General features: G+C 40.0%; 1 protein-coding gene and 1 long non-coding RNA gene across 2 annotated transcripts in view; both read left to right on the top strand.

Moving 5' to 3' along the window:
• Positions 1-22,766, top strand: part of LOC117525342 (receptor tyrosine-protein kinase erbB-4-like) — a 1,053,282-nt gene that overhangs the window by 130,877 nt on the left and 899,639 nt on the right. The gene's annotated exons all lie outside the window — the stretch shown is intronic.
• On the top strand, positions 9,428-22,570 carry LOC117525344. The gene is made up of 3 exons (XR_004565015.1): positions 9,428-9,504; positions 17,748-17,758; positions 22,561-22,570. It is a non-coding gene; the product is annotated as an uncharacterized LOC117525344 (long non-coding RNA).

Genomic DNA, 22,766 nt, shown 5'->3' with positions numbered 1-22,766 from the left:
ACGTCATGCTGGCAACATTAAATCAATAACACAGCTTACCAGGGCTTCTGTGTCAGAGGAAGAAGTGACAGAGATGAACAATATAGATATAATTTTGTAAACCATTTCAGAGGTCAAAAAAGTCACATGACCGCTTTTATGGAAACCATCCTTGAAGAAAAATTGTCAAAACCTCTTTTACAACCAAAAAACTAAAATCTAAATCTTCACGTATGTTGTATTGGTCACAAAACTGCACAAAGGTCTAATATTCACACTTCATATGAAGACACACATCTTTCTTAGTACTGCATAATGCTGTTAATTTTAAATGTGAATGATTCAGATTAATCCACCAATTCATCCATGTGTAACTTCAGATAGAATAGCAGATAAGAGAATATTTATGGAGAAATGCCTCAAGTGGTGAGGCAAGCACCAAATTTGGCACAAATACTCCTTAGCCATTAATCTTTTGAAAAGCAGAGTGTCCACTTGAATTTTCAATAGGTGGTCAGGCAGGGGTCAGTTGAATAATTAAGGTCCCCTGACACTTCCATGACTTTCCGTGTTGTACAAGAGAGTAAACTCTTATTGAGAGGGGTGCCGGTGTGTGCAACTGTGCAAAGAGAAATTTGAAATGTTCAAAAAATCTTTCACACATAAATGTCATGCAACGTGGTGCAATCTGCTTACCAACACTACATGCAGCTCATCATGTGGCGTAAAGAAGAACTGAAATGTAAAATGTCTTCCACAAATGAGTTTTATGATTAATTGCGGGATTTACTTAAAACGTGATCATAAAAAAGAAATTATCATATTAGGAGACTTCAGTGTCAATTGGGATGACAAAAAAGACAGGAAAAATCTGAAATTAATTACTAGTCAATTTAATTTTACACAATTAATTGAGAATCCGACCAGAATTACAAATCGTTCACAATTCTGAATTGACTTGCTTTTCTCAAATAGGCCTGAAAGGATCACTAAAACGTATAATTTATTGACTGGTCTCTCAGACCATAATGTTATTCTTTGTACAAGACAATGAACTAAGCAACGTTTTGAGCATTCATACTCCAATCATGTTAGGAAACAAATGTCTAAATTTATACCAAAGAATCAACAGCAAAACTTGGGAAAAGCATTAAAAGATCTCATTTGGGAAAGTGTAACCTCATGTGACAATATTGAAATATGCTCTGATATATTTCTTAACAAAATTCAAAATGTATGTAGTTCTTTTACAAAAAAAAACATGAATTATAGGAAAAAAAAAATCTTACTCTGTTCCATGGGTAGATTCAAATTGTATAAATTTAATGAAAAAAGAGACCAGTTATTGAAAAACTCAGTAAAATCAAGGTTGACAACAGACAGACAGAAATATACTTCAATGGGAAATAGAGTAATATCAGAAATGCAAAGAGCAAAAGCAAATTTTTTATCACAATAATGCAAATGGAAATGGACAACAAATATGGCAGAATATTAACAAACTTTTAGTGAGGCAGAAAAAGAAAGATGCAAATGATTTGGAATTGAAAATTAATAACCATCTTTTAAATGATCCTAAGTGTTGTGAAAGTGTAGGAACACGGACCCACAACAGGGGGCGTTAAATGAACGGGCAATGGATAAGCCAAACAGTAACAATTTAATGTTGTGACGTGCACAACGGAATACAGACAAATACAGTTCTTGGTACTACAAACAATTATATGTTGATTGACGTGTGGGCAGGCTTGAGGATAGGAGACGTCCGTCCAGAACCGAGCCGGATCCCACACGGCCCTCACCGCCAACGGAACTGAAGAACACCGGAGCCGCCAAGTCTTGGATCCCCAGGTGGCCACCGTCTCCAGCTGTCAGACCTGGTACTGCTGGCAGAGAACAGAAACAGAGTTGATGAGTGTGAGTTCGCACACTCAGTAATCCCACAGTCTGTGTTCTTTTGGGAGGGAGCACCTCCACCTCCAATCACACACTTGTGCAGCTCCTGTCTAACCACTTATCTGGTTGGAGTGTGAAGCAAAGCCGTCGCTGATCACACCAAACGCCAATCCCACAGATAAGGCAAACCACAGGAAAGTGGCTGCAAAAAGAGTTCAGACTATTTGTCAGCATTGAATACAGCAGAGAAATTACCTGTTATGGTAGCTGATTTCTCAGCGAGGAGGTGGAGTTGCAGTCCGGCCTTTATGGTGATGGTGATGAGTTGTATGAGTGACAGCTGGTGCTGATGATGAGTGACAGCTGTCACTCCCAGTGGCTCCGGCGCCCTCTCGTGCTTGAAGCCTGCACTGCAAGCAGGGCGCCATCTGGTGGTGGTGGGCCAGCAGTACCTCCTCTTCAGCGGCCCACACAACACTAAGATCTTAGCAAAAGAGCTGAATTTATCATTTCTATGCTCTGTTGAAGAGATGGCAGCAAGCTTCAAATCGTCTGAAATAACCTACAACATTCCAGTACACAGTCAAACGTTTAATATAGAACCAATATCACAGGTTGAAACTTTAAAGATTATAAATGTCATGAAGGAGTCAAAAGCTAAAGACCATCATGGCTTTGATGTTGGATTCCTAAAAACACATAAAATGGCTCTAGCACATCCAGTTCTGCATTTAATAAATTTGTCAGTTGAGCATTCCATTGTACCACAGATATGGAAGATGGCCACGGTTACCCCAATTTTTAAAGCGGGTGACAAAAATAATATTAACAACTACAGGCCAATTAGCATACTGTCAGTCTTTTCTAAAATCCTTGAAAAGTGGGTTGCCAAGCAATTGATTCAACATCTACAAAGTGGCCAAACTACTCTGCATCCCATGCGATTTGGTTTTCGTACCTACCATTCAACTGAGACTGCCATAACAATGTTCATGGAAAAAGTGAAAAGTCTTTTCAATAAAAACAATTGTGTACAAGCAGTTTTCGTAGATTTGCGTAAAGCATTTGATCTAGTGAGTCATAATATTTTATTATTAAAGTTGCAATCTTTTAATTTTTCTGAGCATGCCATAAAATGGATGGCATCTTATTTATCAAAAAGAAAGCAAGCCACCTTGGTTAATGGTATTAAATCCCCCTACTTAGATTGTGCACTAGGAGTCCCCCAAGGATGTATCTTGGGGCCCATTTTATTTTCATTATTCATTAATGACGTACCAAGTGTTTGTGAGGATGTGGACATACAACTTTACGCTGATGATACGGTAATCTACACAAGTGCAAGATCACCTGAGGCAGCAGCTCAAACTCTTACATCAGCCCTAAAGTATATTTCAAATTGGCTTAACGGATCATGTCTGAAATTAAACATACAGAAAGCTGTCTGTTTGCATTTTTCAAAAAAGGCTTCCAATATTGAGTGCTCCAGTGTGTACATTGGAGATGATGAACTGCAGTTAGTTAAAGAATTCAAATATTTGGGAGTGTTATTGGGAGTGAATAATCAGGTCCCATCTTATCTTAGGGACCTCTTAGTACCATATCACCTCAATAGAGCGCTTCGCTCTCAGACTGCAGGCTTACTTGTAGTTCCTAGGGTTTTAAGAGTAGAATGGGAGGCAGAGCCTTCAGCTTTCAGGCTCCTCTCCTGTGGAACCAGCTCCCAATTCAGATCAGGGAGACCGACACCCTCTCTACTTTTAAGATTAGGCTTAAAACTTTCCTTTTTGCTAAAGCTTATAGTTAGGGCTGGATCAGGTGACCCTGAACCATCCCTTAGTTATGCTGCTATAGACTTAGACTGCTGGGGGGTTCCCATGATGCACTGAGTGTTTCTTTCTCTTTTTGCTCTGTATGCACCACTCTGCATTTAATCATTAGTGATTGATCTCTGCTGTCTTCCACAGCATGTCTTTTTACTGGTTCTCTCCCTCAGCCCCAACCAGTCCCAGCAGAAGACTGCCCCTCCCTGAGTCTGGTTCTGCTGGAGGTTTCTTCCTGTTAAAAGGGAGTTTTTCCTTCCCACTGTGGCCAAGTGCTTGCTCACAGGGGGTCGTTTTGACCGTTGGGGTTTTTCCGTAATTATTGTATGGCTTTGCCTTACAATATAAACCACCTTAGGACAACTGTTTGTTGTGATTTGGCGCTATATAAATAAAATTGATTTGATTTGATAAAATATATGACATAGACACTAATATTGATGAAAGTATATTTGACTTAAAAACGATTGGTTGTGAGTATTATACGGTAGAAAAGTTGAATAGTGAAAAAATTGCAGAAGATACACCAAAAATATTTGTCATATCAACTTTCCATAAAATTGATTTAATTTGATTTGATTTGTTGCTGGACTCAACACTCTCCTTTAAAAATCATATTAAAATGATAACTAAAATAATCAAATACAATGTGTTTAACTTCAACCGAATAAGGAGGTCAATGACAGATCAAGCGGCTATGATGTTCCTGCAGTGTATGATTTTTTTCTCATGTAGGTTACTGCATAACCAGCTGGTCTCTCACAGGTGTGACAATTTTAAAACCGATTGAAAGGCTTTATAAAAGAGCACTGAAAATTTTAGATAAAAGACCATTTTCATATCATCACTCCAAAATTTTAACAAAGTATAACTTATTTAGTTTTGAAAATTTTAGAAAATTTAAAAATGCTTGTCTAATATATAAAACTTTACATGGGTTGGCTCCTCCACCTCTTGCAAATTATATTAAATATAGAACAGTTGGTCCGAGGGTCACCAGAGCCGTGAGTAGAGGGGACTGTGAAGTGTCTGTGCGAAAAACAGCTTTTGCACAAAATGTTCTGTCCTACAAAAGGCAGTGTCCAATGGAACACTTTGCCAACTACAGTGAGAGAGGCTCCAAGCTTTAAAGCCTTCAAAAGTCACTTAAAGGAGTGGCTCAAATCAAATAAAAAATGTGAGCATTATGAACTCAATTGTTGAAACTAAGAAGAACTGTAGGGAATGTGCAGTGCACTAGAGAACTTTATAAATTATTGTTTTTAAAGTTATGCTTTTTTAAATATATAAATGTATGAAATTAGACTTGCAGTTTTAATTAACTTATTATAATTGAATTGTACATGTAGTTTTTTTTTTTTTTTTTAACTGCGTGTCCTTTGACTGAATTTGTGTAAGCTAACCTTCATGCTCAGATCATGTCAGTGTCCTTTTGTTTCCTGTCTTTTGTCTAGTCTGTGTCTTGTTATAGTAGTTAGTGACCCCTGTGTAATGTAGTTTGTTGTATTGTAAGCTCCTGTGATGTTTGTGTGTTTTTACTGTAAATTGTTTAATTCTTATAGTCTCTCAGGGACTAATAATAATAATACATAATACATTTTATTTGTATAGCGCTTTTCTGGACACTCAAAGACGCTTTACAAACCAAAAGAAAAAGATAAAAACACTAAGAAAAAAAACATGTTAAAAATCAGGGCTGTACATTAAAAGCTAACTTAAACAGGTGGGTTTTGAGTTCTTTCTTGAAGGAGGGGAGGTTGGGGCAAGCACGGAGTGGTTGGGGCAGAGAGTTCCAGAGGGTAGGGGCAGCGATGGAGAAGGCTCTGTCTCCCCAGGTTCGGAGCCTGGTCCTACAGGGAAAGGACAAAAGGTTTGTGTCGGAGGAGCGGACAGAGCATGATGGAGTGTGGCGGTGGAGGAGGTCAGTGAGATATGTGGGGGCCAGGTTATGGAGGGCTTTGAAAGTGATCAGGAGGATTTTGAAGTGAATGCGTTGAGTGATGGGGAGCCAGTGGAGGTTTTGTAGGACGGGGGTGATGTGTTCTTGAGTGCGGGTGTGGGTGAGGAGACGGGCAGCAGAGTTTTGTATATACTGTAGTTTGTTGAGTATTTTGGAAGGTAAAACATAGAGGATGCTATTGCAATAGTCGATTCTGGATGTGATAAAAGCATGTATAAGGGTTTCAGCAGCGGAGAAAGTGAGGGATGAACGGAGACGTGCGATATTTTTCAAATGGAAGAATGCAGTCCGGGTTATTTGTTTAATGTGTGGGTCAAATGAGAGGGTGGGGTCGAGAAGCATTCCAAGATTGCGGACAAGGGGGGATGGAGTGAGTGTAGTGTTGTCAAAACAGAGTGAAAAATGGGTTTATTTTGTGATGTTTTTAGGGCCGATGATGATGATGTCTGTTTTGTCAGTGTTTAATTTCAAGAAATTGTGTTGCATCCAAGTTTTTAACTCAGACAGGCAGTGGGTGAGGGTGGAGTGAATGTTAGGGTTTATGGATGTGGTGGAAATGTAAAGCTGTATGTCATCAGCATAACAGTGGAAGTGGAGACCATGATGACGGATGATACTTCCGAGAGGGAGGATGTAGAGAATGAAGAGGAGAGGACCAAGTACCGAACCCTGGGGAACACCTTGAGATAGGGGGGCTATGGAGGAAAAGCAGCGGTTAACGTGGATGAACTGTTGCCGGTTTGTGAGGTATGATTGAAGCCAGGAGAGGGCGGAGCCGGTGATGTTGAGGGAGGTCTTGAGGCGAGACAGGAGGATGGAGTGGCTGATGGTGTCAAAGGCAGCGTTGAGGTCCAGGAGAATGAGAATATTGAGATGGCCGGAGTCAGAGGAGAGGAGGAGATCATTGGTGACTTTGAGAAGAGCTGTTTCAGTACTATGTTTTGGACGGAAGCCGGATTGGAAAGGTTCAAATTGACTAACGGAACTGAGGTAGGTTTGGAGCTGATCAGCAATGACCCGTTCTAGGATTTTAGACAGAAAGGGAAGGTTGGATATGGGCCGAAAATTGATGAAGTTATCGGGGTCAAGACCAGGTTTTTTGAGAATGGGCGTGATAGCTGCCAGCTTGAGAGACTGTGGAACAGAACCAGAGGACAGTGAGGAGTTTATGATCTTTGTGATCAGTGGAGAAATTATGGGGAGACAGGTTGGAACAGATGGAAATTAGCCCATGGCTATAATCTGACATATTTACACTTTATGTGTTCATTAATATGTGTTGTCCCTTTTAAATAAATAAATGAAATGAAACCACGTGAGTGGTTGTGTCAGTGCACGCATCAGCGCTCAGCTCGTCTGAACGATTATAACAAGATGTTAAATCTGTCATAAACATACTTTTACAGCTGCACACAAGAAGGAAAGAACATACAACTGTTTTCCTAAGCCACTACAAGATAAACAAAATGCTTTCTCCAGCTCGTTCAGTGTGCACGAATGGCTCCGGCTGGAGTGGTCCTCTGTGATTCAGGAAGCAATTAGCGCCGTTTTTAACAGCCAACTTGCAGAGAAAATTATTAATCCGCTAAGAAATAATTATTTTATATACACAGCGTCCAGCACAGAGCGCGTGGCAGCCGGTGGAACAAAGTTCAGCGTCCAGCTGGGAACACAGCAGGTGGGGTCATCACGATGATGTGCATGCAAGTGCGCAGATCAAAGTCATGCAAGTGTCAGGGCTCCTTTACACAGAGGTTAACATTTTAAAATGCTCCAGTCATATTAAAAGGTTTTCCATATTATTTGGCTGATCATAAAGATTTCAAAAAGGTATAATTCATAATTCCATTCATAATTCATTTATTAGTGTGATAAAAGCATGCACATAGAACATATAAAGCACACATCGAATATAAAACAAAAATTTAAATGTAGTTTAAAAATAAGATGAGCACCAAGGAGGAGGCTAGCAGCATACATTAAATAATATGTTAATTTACAAGAATAAACTGCAAATTTATTATAAATTCCACAATTTAAAGATTATGAAAATATCTGTCATAATTCACCTTGAATTCTGTAACATCTTTTGATAACACAATGTGCAGAGGAAGACCATTCCAAAGGGAAATGACTCTGTTAGTAAAGAAATATTTTCTTAAATTTACTTTACATCTATTGACCTCCAGCATAAAAGGGTGGCCATGAAGACCGGGATAAATTCTTTCTTTAAAAAATATTTTAGAAACTAAATTTTCAATTCCTTTAATAATTTTAAAGACCTCAATAAGGTCACCTCGTATACGACAGTCTTCTAATGTTGTTAGGCCCAACTCTTTAAGTCTATCTTCATAACAGAGATCAGCGAACTCAGGTATGAGTTTGGTAGCCCTCCTCTGCACTTTTTCTAACATGATTTTATAGTTTGGACCATCTATGAGTTATGGATTAAAAGAATAGCAAAAATGGTGAGAAACGTCAATTTCAGTTTGTACAGAGGTCCAAAAGTTAGGGCCGTTCACACATAGTGCGAATTTGGTCGAATTGCACATGAAGTGTGCATGAAGCAGGACTCGCATGCAAAACATGTAAAATTGTAGCTGTCTCTAACGCCTCGTACACCGGTTGATACAACTATTTGCGCACACCAGCAGCTGAAAGACAAAGTGTGCACTGTGTGAGCCCATCTAACCCTCTTGCGGTAGGTGTCGGCCGAATTCCAGGTGACACGCGCAAACATCTAACACCGCTTGTTTGGCACTTAGAAAATGTGTGGCCATTCACACTGTTAGCACGAAAACAGTCAGCAGACTATCACTGTTGAGCTGGATGTGAAATTTGTCTGAGTGCCCCACGACTGTGGAGTTGCAGAAAGCCATGTGTGCACGTGTGTCACACCCCCTCACGCCGTGTGCTCCCCCTAACACATCTGGTGTGCCTGGGGGGGGGCCACACTTGCATAAAATGCTTATGTGTATGTTCAGATCTGAACACATGGGTGCCGGACAAGGACAAAAAATAATTATGACAATACCTACATATGCAATTTCATAATAAATAACAAAAATGAATGATCACATAACAGAGTGACACGTTGGTCTGGGCGCTGGGGCAGGGGGCATGTCAGCTCACAGCCATAGCTGTAATGATCTCTGCTCCTGGATGTACCAGCTTGATAACATTTTCCGTGTTTGGAAGGACATGAACTTACAACATTCATCCGTGAGGCGCATGTCTCTGCCTGCTGTCCTCACTTGGAAATATATAAAACATCTTTGTGCCAGGCTGCAGCAGCCGGACACAGTGCACCTCGTCCATGTCTTTGTTGATTTCAGGTATTTTTCCGCACTGGTTACAGGCCAGCAATGGTAGCGCAGTGATAGTTTCCCTCAGGTAATTTTCCATCAGAGCCTATGGGTTTGAATCCAGTGAGTGACATTTATTTATTTATTTTTTAACCAGGGTTATTTAACTGTGGGGTTCTGTATTGCATCCCATTTTATGTATTATTTATAACAACCCAGTAATAGTCACTAATTATACAACTGGTTTTTATTTTATTGTTCTCCACATCAGCACCGTGATGTGGTGCAGCTGCTCGCACTGTGTTCCTCCTCAGAAGACACTGTCGCATGCACAAACTGTCACACCGAGATCGTGCACGCCTGCCCTTTGGTGCAATGTTTTCGTGGTTCGCTCATATGAGCTGTTCCGCCATGATTCGCCCTGAGCTGTACATATTCGTACTATGTGTAAAGGGGCCCTTACAGTTGCTACAGTTTTGGTTAAAAGTGGTGCAAATTATTGGTTGAGCTTATAGGATTAGTAAATGGAAACGTTTTGACTGTGTTGAGTGCTTGGTCTGCTAAGTAAAGGTCAAACAATATCTGTGTCCACTGGATTCTATGACATGTGACGTATGTGACCCTGTAACATGATAACTAAGCATGACACATAATGCAAACTATTCCTTTTTAAACCCTATGAACTCAACCAATAATTACCATTAATTTATTCCAAAATTAGAACAACTTCAACTTTTGACGCCTGTACAAACTAAAATGGACCTTTGTCAGCATTCTTGCTGTTTTTACCCCATAACTCCAGAACATTCAGTCACAGATAGTCCAAACTATACCTTTTTGGAATCTCTGTCATCACACAAATACTGTGGTGTAGTTTTCAATATGATCAGAGCATCTTTTAATTTTGACCCCTGTGTAATTCTTCATTTGAACCCTACCTGGCTGCCCATTGAAAATTCAAGTGGACACCCTGCCTTTTCAAAAGGGTAATGTCTAAGGTGTATTTGTGCCAAATTTGGCGCTTACATCACCATTTGAAAAATTTCTTCAGCTGTTCGCTACACTATATAGCTGGCAAGATGGGGAAAAGTTTGTCATGCTGCTTTTTTAAAATTTCTGGTTTCCATGATCTCTTCCACTCATTAAAAACAATTTACTCCTTTTCTGTTTGCCCCCACGAAACAAGTTGAATCTCCCTCAGGGCTACCATGACTGTAGTGTAACAAGAAGAAATTCATATCTTCAGGTTGTGTGTTTTCTCCCCTTTGCTGCCTTATTTTTCCTCTTCCTTTGATGGCAGAGTTGAGATAAAAGCAATAAGTTCACTTCCTCTTTTATTAAAGGAGGTTTAATTTAATTAGCTCTCTGCATGAGCCCACTGTCAGGCCCTTCTGTTCCCATAACCGAGTTTTCTGATGCTCTGAGGAAGGGAAAGGAGGGGGTTAAAAAGGAAGAGTGTCGTTGGGGGGGGGGTGTCTCTGAGGAGGAAGTGTCCTTTTAATTAGGCTGCTGCTAAGATCCCATTACCATCTCCTGAGAGAGCAGGAGGGCAACTCATAGACAGATGGACAGATGTAGAGTAGACACCATGGAAAATATCCATCCATCCATCCATTTTCTTCCGCTTCATCCAGAATCGGGTCGCAGGTCAGCAGCTCAAGCAAAGCCGCCCAGACCTCCCGATCTACACACACCTCCCCCAGCTCCTCCGGGGGAACCCCAAGGCATTCCCAAGCCAGCCGAGAGATGTAGTCCCTCCAGCGTGTCCTGGGTCTTCCCCGGGGCCTCCTCCCAATGGGACGTGCCCGGAACACCTCTACAGCGAGGCGTCCAGGGGGCATCCGGAAAAGATGCCCGAGCCACCTCAACTGACTCCTTTCGACGTGGAGGAGCAGCAGCGCGACTCCGAGCCGCTGCTCGAATCGAACCATGGAAAATATATTCCTCAAAAAGAAGCATCTGTACTTGGAGATCACATGGAAGCTCAGTGGAGCATATTGTGGCTAACAAAGGCCTCAAGTGGGCTTAATAAAACTGCACACAATATATGAGTGAACTGCTATCAGTATCATCCCGTACATTTACAGTCAGATAAAGTGAGACAGAAACAATCAAGATGTGCTTGTAGTGTTGCATTTCAAGGAGATTAATGACATAGTCCCTCTTTTTTCAGAGGGCATAAGTAATATGAAGTATTTTTTTTATACAAATCAGCACTTTTACAACCAATTTTCCTTCAACAAAATCAGGGGATGGATACATAAACATTTCCATGCCACTGAATATGTGTCAGAATTAATTTACATAAATCATTAGGTACAAAAGGTATAACTTCCACACACACTACACAGTAAAACCTTGTCACTACTACTTGTACCTAATTACAGTGAAGAACCGAAAGCTCAAACCGAAGTCAAATTCCTTGTATTCTGTGGATACTTCATAAATAAAAGCTATTCTGATTGTGATTCTGAAGAACTTTCAGTTTTATGAAGAAAATTCATAGGGAGCTACAGTTAACCCAAAGTAGTTTGTTTTTGTTTTTTTAACTCATTTGATTTTATTTGGGATTATTTTGGGGATAGCGGACTTCATAAAATGTCATGTTTAGGGTCATCAGAAGGTAAAACTCCCACAGATATCCATATTTTACCATTGTTGGGAAATATCGAGTGTAAAATGTCAGACTGTTCCTTCCTTGCTGTTGCTGGTTTTATGGGATGAAAATGCAGTGGAGCAGAACAGAACCAGAGTGATGGACATACACTGCAGACACATTATGCGACACTCCTTAAAAAAGCAGTGGAGATTAGAAGAGCAGCAACAGGTCTGACGTGACATTGATTCTAGCTCCTAATTAACTCGTCAACTTTAGCAAATATTGTAGAGGAAGATGTCATTAATTTATGTAAAGACGTGTGATGTGAAGAACACATCCTCCTCTGTGTGTGTCCACAGAAGTGGAATCCTGCAGATATGCCAGAGGTCTATAAATCAGAGCTATGCCCCCATTCCAGCTTTATCAGCTATGTGACACTATTCAAGAAAAAATAAGTTGACAACAGCTTATCAATAAGGAAATATTGGCTACATATTGTACTTTTTGAAGTCAGCCCCCAGCTTTACTGCTTCATTCGTGCTAAATACTTTGCTCATCTTTCTGGGCGTGATGAAACATTGTAGAAAACTCCCTAGCATCACATAACATAATGCCAACAGGCTGACATTGGTATGAAAAACTAGTAGTGTCACATAACACAATCCTACTGGGTGTCGCATAACGTGATGCTAACAGGTTCTGGTTAGCATGAAAACCTGTTCGTGTTGCATAATGTAATGCTAATTTGCCCTATTGATGTTTCAAATCCCGCAAAACCTCGGAGAGTTCGCCACGCTGCGACATCTTAGTAACATTGAGAACTGCATTGAAACACTCTGATCAGGCGGCACTTTAACCTCTGCACACGGACAACACCATTAACATCACATTTTATATTGTGCCTAAAACTCTCATGAATATATTCTCTAGGTTTATAGATGTTATTGCGTTTGTTTTATGTAAACCGTTATTTTCAATGGGAGCTGCTGTGAGCTACAATCGCTTCCTGATCATGTCGTTCTGGGGAAAGTTAAGTTTGCTCTTTAATGTCTTGATTATTGTTCTTTACAACACTGTTTGTCCTCTTTGTTCAGATTAAACGTTAAGTTGGTTCCACTCCTCCAGCCAATGCAAAGGAGTCGGTATCGGGTTATTTGGTCACGTGACTTTTAGTTGGGATTCTGACATTTTGCTGATTGGCTGAGATATGTCACTCTCTGATTGGCTGCAGTCTTTGTTTACAACGTAGCACTGGTATTACAGTCTCTGGAGGAGTGGTGGAACCAGCTTACATTTTTGGCGGTTACACCACAGCCAATCACAGAGTGTGGTGTGATAGCCAATAGCGGCCGACGTATCAGATGGACCAATCACAGCCATGTTTTCAAAAACACGCTACCAGTCTCTTTGTATAAGAGACTGTGGTACCAGTGCTAATTAAACGTAGCAGACACGGATTATTTGTTATAATTGTTTTAGCAAGTTTTCAGGGTATCATGCATGCAGTTTCTTATTAACGTGACAAAAAACATAAAAAAATTACAGTTTTGTAGAATAATATTCATTTACAATTGTCATCATGTGGATTCTCTATGTTGTTGACTGCAGCGACTCTCTGGGGCACAAGGGATTATGGGATATGTCAATAGGGCGAATGGGTTAACATTAGCATAGACTCTTGCATTGTGATCAATGGGATTGATAATATGCTTTAAAAAAATTGTACATTTTGATTTTGCTTCAAAAAATTCTCACTTGAAATCTTAAGGTAATTTAACATTTTGCCTGAAAAATTGGCAGTCTAACTATGTGTGTGTTTGTTTATTATTATTTTATTTTTTGCTTGACAGACTAACATAGACAGACTGGGCCTTCAAGAATTATATGTAGATTGATTAATGATTTCAAGTAATGACAACCCAAGCAAACCTTTGTTGCCGCCAAATATATTTATTTTCTAATTCCTATAATGCCCATCGGTGCTGGTGCTTATCCTCGGAATATGAAGTCCATTGTACAGTATGTCACGTCCCCAGCATGATCTACATACAATGGATCTTCAACCTACCATGGAATTTGGTAGCATGAAGTTTGTTGTATGTTTGTTCCCCAAGTCCAGTACCCATTTAAAGCTGAGTGGATTCAGCCAATGCAGATGAAAACTCAAAGGACACAGTCAGGAAGTGTGACTGGGACTTGAACATAGGTTTAATTATTGGTAGTCAAATTTCTATCCCGCTGAGATACCTTCTCTGACAGATAGTGAAAAACAATAATTATGCAATCTAATGACATAAGCTTCGTGGCTCTGTACCTGGAAGTCTGGTTGCTGAGACATGGGGTAACACATGAAGAGAAATAAGATGCCATTTTGACCAAATTGGAAAAGCACAATGACTGGAAAACCACAACTGGAAAACAACAGTTACTACAAAATGCAAGACTATTCCATGAGTTCATATTGCCCAGTACTTTTCCAGCTGCTGCTTTTCTCCTGACTTGTAAAGAGACCCAAAGATACGTGAATTCCTTCATCTTATCTACATCAGCTTATCTTCTTTGAGATTCATGGGGTTCCTTCATTGGTTGAGAGAAGCAAAGGGCTAAATTGATGGCCTCAGTGAGTGCAACCATAGGCTCTTGAGTTTAACCCTGTAACGGGACGAACAAAGGATCTTGGTAGAGAAGGTGAACATGCACTACCTGGCTCACCCTAATGACCATCGCAAAGTAGGAGTGAAGTCTTGCATGACAGCTCCTTAAATTGGTGTGTCAGTGTGACTGGGTGAATGTGAGGCATTGCTGTAAAGTGCTTTGAGCATTTGAATTAGATGGAAATGTTCTCCAGAAATACATTCCATCTTATATTTACACCTGTGGCAAGTTCACCCTTCTTGCTTTGAGATGGCAATACTAACAACTTCACTACCATCATGTCACCACTCATTATTCTTGACTTATTATTAAGGATGGATGGTCAAGGCTACGAGCAGCCTGATTCTGTCACCACATAGCCACTTATTAGAATTCATGACCTTATGGCTGTCACTCTTTGGCTTGAAACTGGGGCAAAGGCATGACTTTACATCATCAAGACTGCACAGACAGTTGGCCTTCTTACAGCACGTCAACAATTCAGGCTGCCCTTTTGAAGTTGGAACACTTCAATAGCATGATGTAAAAGTCATACTGTTTTGAAAATTCACAGGTTCACCAGCACAAGGATTCACCCAAAAAGAACAATGTGTATTATTTTAAAATGTTTTATTAGTGCTTGTCATTTTTCAGTTTTTTTTTCTCTCTTTAAAATATCCAAACCATTTTTAAAGTCTCGTGATAAGCATCAAGGAAGTGAATTTGTAGTGGCGGGACGGTGACTTAGTGGTTAGCTCTGGTGCCTCACAGCGAGAAGGTCACGGGAACGATTCCCAGCCTTTCTATGTGGAGTTGGTATGTTATCCTCGTGTCTGCTTGGGTTTCCTCCGGGCACTTCGTTTTCTTCCCGCAATCAAAAACATGCTCATTTAGGGTCTGCTGCTTATATACTGTATGTGCAATGACAATAAAGGCTCTATTCTCTATTTTAGTGTATTACATCAATGTCAAGCAAAGCATCGCTCACACGGAACAAGGAAATATCAAACCCATACACTGGCCTGGGGCATCAAGCAGTTGCCTGCCTTGCATGTTGGCAAGCAACATCCTCTGCATGAGCCACACTTATTTTGGACCTAAAACATTTTTATAATGCAATGGACAAGCTGTCCTTTGCAATTGCAGATGTCTTGTAAATCACTCCAGAGGTGTTATCAGGTTCTAAAAGCAGCTTTTACAGTTTTAAAAGTGTTTATTTCTCATTTGCTTTTACATAATATATGATTTAAAAAAAAAGGAACAGAATGAAACAGAACGTGACTTTTAACCTCTTGAAATACCTCTTAAAATAGGTCAAGGTTCGCCATCTTTGACCTTGTCCAAGGTCTGTTTCCCAAGAATGTTCCCTGTGAATTTGAAGACTCTCGCCATAATAGGACTAGAGTTATGCTGAGCACAGACAGACAGACGGACGGACAGATGCAAAGTCTTCGTAATACTCGATGACTGTATTTGATGGCCTCGGGCATAAAGGATCATAATTTAAAAAAAAGTATTTTGTTTTTTACCTTCACTTAGTACATCGTCTTTTTTTTTGTATTTCACATCAGTTTTGTGCTAAAGCCGTATGTCACTGTAGTGTCTCAAAATTAATACCACTAATACTAATAATAATCATAAACTGTATTTCTATAGTACTGTTCCAACATGAATGCAAAGTATTTCACACTATTAAATTCAATGATAGAGCATGAAATACGGAGAATAAGCAGCAAATCCTTTTTTAAACTATGTTATCAGTGTGTTGCCACATTTAAATGATACAGCACTAACAGTATTATTTTCAATGAAACAAAGATCTTTGAACGATTAAAAGTGTAGCAGTTCTTCATTTCAGTTTACAGTACTCCAATAAATCTGATCCATACGTTGCCAGCTAACACTTCACTGAAGTGTGATTAAAAGCAAAAATTAAACTTACAATCCTTGTGTGTTTATACTAGACCTTTATTTTCTTCACGGCTGGTGTAATATTAAAAACAAAAAAATCAGCTTCCACCCATGAGACAGCATTGATGCTGCCTGCCAACCCGATTCTAGGTTTCTGTGCTTTACCTCCCATAATCCCTGTCAGCTCTGCAGCCCTTCATCTTCACCTCTCCAGGGATGAGCATCAAGAACTTCAGCATCTCCTCCCATAGTTATTTTATAGTGAATGGCCATATTTACATATGCAGACATTTGGGCTATTAACCCATTTCTTTAAATACGCTACTACAAATGTCATCATGGCTGGAGGCAGACGCTCTTAACTGTGCAGTAATATGTGTGGAATGTGTTACATTAACATGTCACATTTGATTTAACAAGACTCGAGAAGCCCCTGGTCTCAACTGGATTCAAAATCAATTCAGTTCCATTTGGCTGTGGTTTGATAACTTTATAACAAGAAGTATGCTGAGAGAGCACATACCTCTGCCAACATCCAACAATCCTCTGTGTATTACTTTGTTGTCCTTTTCATTCTATCCATCTCTATTTCATTGTGAGATGGTTATTTCTCTGATGTCTCTGACATTCTTACTGTAAATCCTTTTTTGCTGATCTTGCATCCTACTTTTTCTTCTTGATTAATGAACTCTAATCTTGCTTCCTGATCAGTAACGTTTGATCCTGACTGGTGAGCTTTGATTCTGATCTTTGATCCAATTGCTGGGTTATCTTGATCTTTGATACGGATGATCATTCACCTTTTATCTCTGTTCACTGATCCTGATTACTGATCTTTCATCTTCTCCAGCGATATTATATTTTCATTGTAATCTGTCTGTCTTGCATTCAGGATCAAAGGAATTCAACTTAAAGAGCAAATCCTTTATTAATTTAATTCTGGACCACTGATCCTCATCTTTGTTCCTTATCACTCATGTTTGATCCTGATTGGTGACCTTTGATTCTAATCATAGATGCTGATTTCTGACCTTTGTTCCTAATCACTATTTCTTGATGTTTGGTCCTGATCTCGCACCTTTTATCTCTGTTCATTGATCCTGATCGCTGATATTTGATCCCCACCAAATAGATTCTGTTTTCATTGCAATGTGTTTGTCTTGCAGTCAGAATCACAGGAATTAGAATCAATGGGGAGATTCATTCCTGTGATTCATATTGCCGATGTCAGATCCTGATCCTTGTTACCTTGTAATCCAGATATATGATAATCAGAATCAAACACAAAATTTACTGTTTTATCAGGATCAAAGAAGCCTTTACAATTGTTCACTTACAGGCAACATATTGCCATCACTTAATCTCAGGTTAAACTTAGTGTAACTTTAGGTACCTTAGCTACTCTGTCACTCAGTCAAAGTTCCTCTCAAGCTTAACAGTTACTGGTATTGTACTTAGTCATACACATCATACCAATTACTTCACAGAGTTTCACGTTTCTCACTTTTCTTGTTACTTTTCAATATTCACTTGCTATTTCTTTCAGTCCAACTTGACTCCCTATCCTGCATGTCTTTGGAAGTGGGAGGAACCCACATTAACAGAGAACATGCAAACTCCAGTTCGGAAGCAAACTTCAGACCTTCATGCTGTGATTCAGTGGCAGTGGTCCTAGCCATGAAGCCACCGTGCTGCCCTCAATGGACTGTCATTAAAATATTTTTGCACAAAAATGTATAATCAGAATAGTATGATCAACAGCTGTCTTTACGATATGACATTATGTCATATTGTAACTATATTCATATGAATATAACATGTTCGAACTCAAGATTGACATGCTCACAGTGTGCTAACTTGTGTTTTAGTATGTTAATTAAGGTTTGAGTACTTTGTATTTATGTTGAGGAAGTGCCGTACAAATAAATTATTATTATTATTATTCTGACATGTCTATGTAAGCACATATGCCCATACATATAGATGGGCACATAGAAGATGCGTGTACAGCACATTACATGGATTTCTTTGGTTGGTTGGTTGGTTGGTGGGTTGGTTCAGCTGGGTTTGTAAATTAATCTGGTCAGTACATGGGTTGTGATTTTGCAAGAGCAAAATTTGAGACACAACATAAAATAAATGATCTATATTAGGGATAGACCGATAATCGTCTGGGCACTCTGTAGGGATAGACTGATAATCGGCTGGGCCGACAATCGCCATCGGCCAATAATCTGCCTGGGTGCTCTGTAAGGATAGACTGATAACTGGCTGGGCCGACATTCACCATCGGCCTATAATCCATCTGGGTGCTCTGTCGGGATAGACCGATAATAGGCTGAGGTGATAATCGGCAGATGCCGATAATCGGCCAAAAATCGGTCTACTCCTAATCTATACTACAGTATTTTTATGGTATAACACTTAGTACTGTCCAACAAATATTCACTAAGGAAAGCTGAAGATCCAGAGATTCACAGTTGTAAGGATTGTGAACCTTAAACGCAATGTTGTTCAGTGTGTACCTTAAATTGTAATTAATCTTGGAATAAAGCTTTTCTCCTTTTAAGAAATAGCATTCTATTGCTCGGTGCATTCTGGACCACAGGCAGGATTATTATGATAAGACATCCATTCCAAGAAACCAAGAAGCCCAAACACTGAGGTGTCAAAGGCTCACATATCTAATTATCTTACCTTGAATAAGAATTATTGGTTTGTTTTAGCGGTACTCAGTAGTCTCTCTGTACTTTTGGTCTTCACTTATTTTTTTTTATTTTTCCTCAGGTCTTTTCATTGTGTACATGCAGAAAATTGGAGCAAAGCATATCCAGAGTTGCGCAGTGTACGCTTGTTTTATTTCAGCATCAGTCTTCTCCAAGTGACTGAAGTCTTTCATCCGGCGAGTGCTTCTATCCGCTCTCATTCATATCTCTGTCTGCAGTTTGAGATGCCTCAGAGGCCCGAGGGCATTTTGTCAGATGGCGCTCCAACGTCTTTGCCATTCCAAAGCCTTGTAAATGACAAAGTTGAAGGCAGGTGCTATATTTTTCAGTATGAGATGATGAGGCAGATTTGACTTTTTTTGTGTGTGTGTGTGTGTGTGTGTGTGTGTGTGTGTGTGTGTGTGTGTGTGTGTGTGTGTGTGTGTGTGTGTGTGTGTGTGTGTGTGTGTGTTTATAGAACATTCAAGTCATGCTGATGCTGTTTCTTTTTTTTTTTTCTTTTCTTTTTTTTTTTTTTCTTTGGATCCACTTCGGGGAGGGGGGGGGGGGATTCTGGAGACTATTCCAGCAGTCACTAGGTGAGAGGTGGAGTACAACCTGGACAGGCCGCCAGTCAATCAAATGCATTCACACCCTCACTTACTATATATATATAGTAAATAATTACTTAGATTCCAAATACGTTCCCCACCACATGACAAGCACAAGACAACCTACAGTGCAGCTGCAGATAATTTCTCTATGATTCTGGAAGTGATGATAGAATGGTTTCATCAGCCAAGCAAATGCGTCATTAGCTACGAAATAGTTATTTTATAAACATAAGCAGGACAAAGTGGGATGCATTGTCACGACGAATTGCCCAGCAGTGCAAGGATGTTCATCTTGCTGCCCCTCCAATCAGTATTATTGTGAATCATGTATATTGGAAATTTATCCAAATTGTAATCATAGTAGCCTGCAGTTTTTTTTGTTTGTTTGTTTGTTTGTTTTTTGTGGTAGGCGGGTGACTGACAGGCTTGTCCGTCCAGACTCTGAGGGCAGGCAAGGCACCCTAAGGCCCGCCCATGACATCGGGTCCATGGAAATCCATGTTAAAATGTTCAACTTTAGAGCAGAAATAAACATTTTTTTCAGTCTGGTACAAAAAAAAAAAAAGCATTTAGTATAGGTCTCTACTGGGTCTCTATAGGTTGTTTCTTCCTCCATAACAGCTGTGAGGGGGATTTATTTCTATCTTCTTAGCTTCTTAGTTTAGAGTTCTGTCTCTGCCCCTTATATCGTCTTTAGCTCAGAGGCTGCTATATGCAGCTGCTAGCTGTTGTGGAGGCTGTCTACCATTTGGAAAATTTTATTAGAAACACATGGAATAATATGATTTGCTGTGTGGTGAAACTTACTAATGGATTTTAACATGCCTGCTGCTGCAATATTCACACTGAATGAAACACTCGTCTTATGCAATGTTGTACTCTAATGACCTTAGCGCTTTTAGCAGTTGTTTGTAGCCTGATCCGTTCAGTGCCGTTAATGCACGATTACTGAGAAAATAAGTGGCTCATAACTTTTAATGTCCACACTAAAACAAATCGCTAGGAGAACCACCACACAGTCCCCAAAAATATGATTTAACCCTCTGGGGCCGACACCGTCGTATACAATGGCTGGGACCAAGCTTTACTAAATTAGAAATAACTTTTTAATGATATGAGATATACACTTCCTTTTTTTTCTGAAAAGTTAACTCCACAGACTTTCGAGCCAGCCATCGGCCATCTTTGTACTCCTCATAGAAGCTGTGTGATGACGTGTGCAATGTGAGTATCCAATGGGAATTGGTTCACCGTCACATGGTTTTCCAAAATCCAATCGTAGGGCAGATTTACCTCACGTGATAAACCAAAGATTGTTTTCAAGAGTGATATCTTACTAGTTGGCCTGTTTGAATAGGCCCCTAACTCCTCCAATGCGCCATTGCGCACAGCGAAAGTGAAAGCAGCTCCATACTGATCCTGCTGAAGCAACCCCGAGCAAATGGGAGCAGCCAAAAGAAGGTCAGTGTGTTGAGCAGCACCCTCATGTTGTCACCCAGTTTAGTCTTCCACATGATGAATGCCTTTATAAATACATTAAGACAGTAAATTAACATAAAATAGTTATGTAGATCAAGCGGGTCGCATGTTAATGACTCACTGTCGTCCTTGGGGAGCTCGGAGTAGAGTCACTGCTCCTTCGCGTTGAAAGGAGCCAGTTGAGGTGGTTCCGGCATCTGGTAAGGATGTCCCATGGGAGCCTCCCAAGCGAGGTGTTCCAGGCACGCCCATCTGGGAGGAGACCCTGGGGAAGACCCAGGACTAGGTGGAGAGATTATATCTCCACACTGGCCTGGGAACGCCTCGGGATCCCCCAGTCAGAGGTGGTGAATGTGGCCCGGGAAAGGGAAGTCTGCGGTGCCCTGCTGGAGCTGTTGCCCCCGCGACCCAAACCCGGATAAGCGGTTGAAGATGAGTGAGTGATGAGTTTCTTCCTGCATACGGAGAATTTCTCTGCTTCCTCTCTGTCTTTTCTGCCATTTCCTCTGCTTAAGACACTCTTAGGCTTCTTAAAAGTCCTCCTCCCTCCGCTTGTGAGTGTGGCACCTTTGGAGCTCTCTTAAGGCCATGGTTCTTTGCGGACAGTTTTCTTCTTACCAAGGGAAAATTCTAAGGGTCCCTTCACACATAGTGGAAATATGTACAACTCCAGGGCATCTCACGGCATTAGTGCTCATATGAGTGCACCACAAAACATCACGCTGACGGGCAGGCGTGCACAATGCCGGTGCGATGGTTCGTGCACATGGGAGCACAGTGCCAGGAGCTGCACAATGTGTAACCACATTGCGCAGCTGTTGTGAAAAAAAACAACAAAAAAAAAACAAAAACATGCTGCAATGGTTCCGTGCATGCCGGAATGCAGCTGCTGTGAAAAAAAAATAAATAAATAAATAAATAAATAAAAATTACATGGCACCCACGGGAATCGAACCCACTCCTTCCAAAAGCTATGATTTCCAATCAGAAACATTACCACTGAGCTATCACCACTGTCCTATGACCAGTGGTGGGCACAGTTCTGATAATCCGATAACAGATAATTATCGAAGATAACATTTTCATTATCGGATTATCTTTTAAGATAACTTTAAAGACCATCATTGGACTAATTATCTTCCGATTAATTTTTGTCCGATAACTTTTAAGCTGATAAACAAAATAAACAAAGCTGAACAGTGACAAGCATTTTTAAAATTAGTTCAGCACCCACCTGTTAAACGTTTTGTACCAAACACACAGTTATAACCTTTGCAAACAGAAGAGAACTGCTTGTATAAAAGCATCTCAATCCTCTGCAGACAAAGGAAAAACAGCCCCAAAAAGAAAAATAAAAACATTTCCTTTAATACCATACTGATATGCTGGCAATATGACCCAAGTCATCCAGAGGCATACATCTTTAACTTATGGTTCAAATTTTAACCAAACTAATTTTGGACAAGTTATTTAAAATTACTGTCATGTCTGAAGTTGTATAAAGTAAAAATATCAGATATATGTTTTAGTTTTAAAGTAATGTGTTAATTTTTAAGGTTTTGTGAGAACATGCTCTGCCCCGCAGTGCATTATGGGTAGGATGATGTAATCTCAGTACATCACGACAGGTGAAAATTTGGTGAAAATCCATGAAGTAGTTTTGATGTAATCCTCAAAATCTGACAAAGTGTACAAATTGAAATATGGATCCAGAATCCAGATCCAGATCTTAGTCTTCCATGCCATAATATCTATATGTGGTACAAATTTGGTGAGAATGTGTCAAGTAGTTTTGATGTAATCCTTAAACAAATATATAAAGTGAAATCTTGATCCACAATCCGGATCCAGATCTGGATCA

The sequence above is a fragment of the Thalassophryne amazonica genome, chromosome 14, assembly GCF_902500255.1.
Source record: "Thalassophryne amazonica chromosome 14, fThaAma1.1, whole genome shotgun sequence".
Lineage (NCBI taxonomy): Eukaryota > Metazoa > Chordata > Actinopteri > Batrachoidiformes > Batrachoididae > Thalassophryne > Thalassophryne amazonica.
The sequence above is the reverse complement of the archived record's forward strand: the minus strand, read 5'-3'. Positions and strand labels throughout refer to the sequence as shown.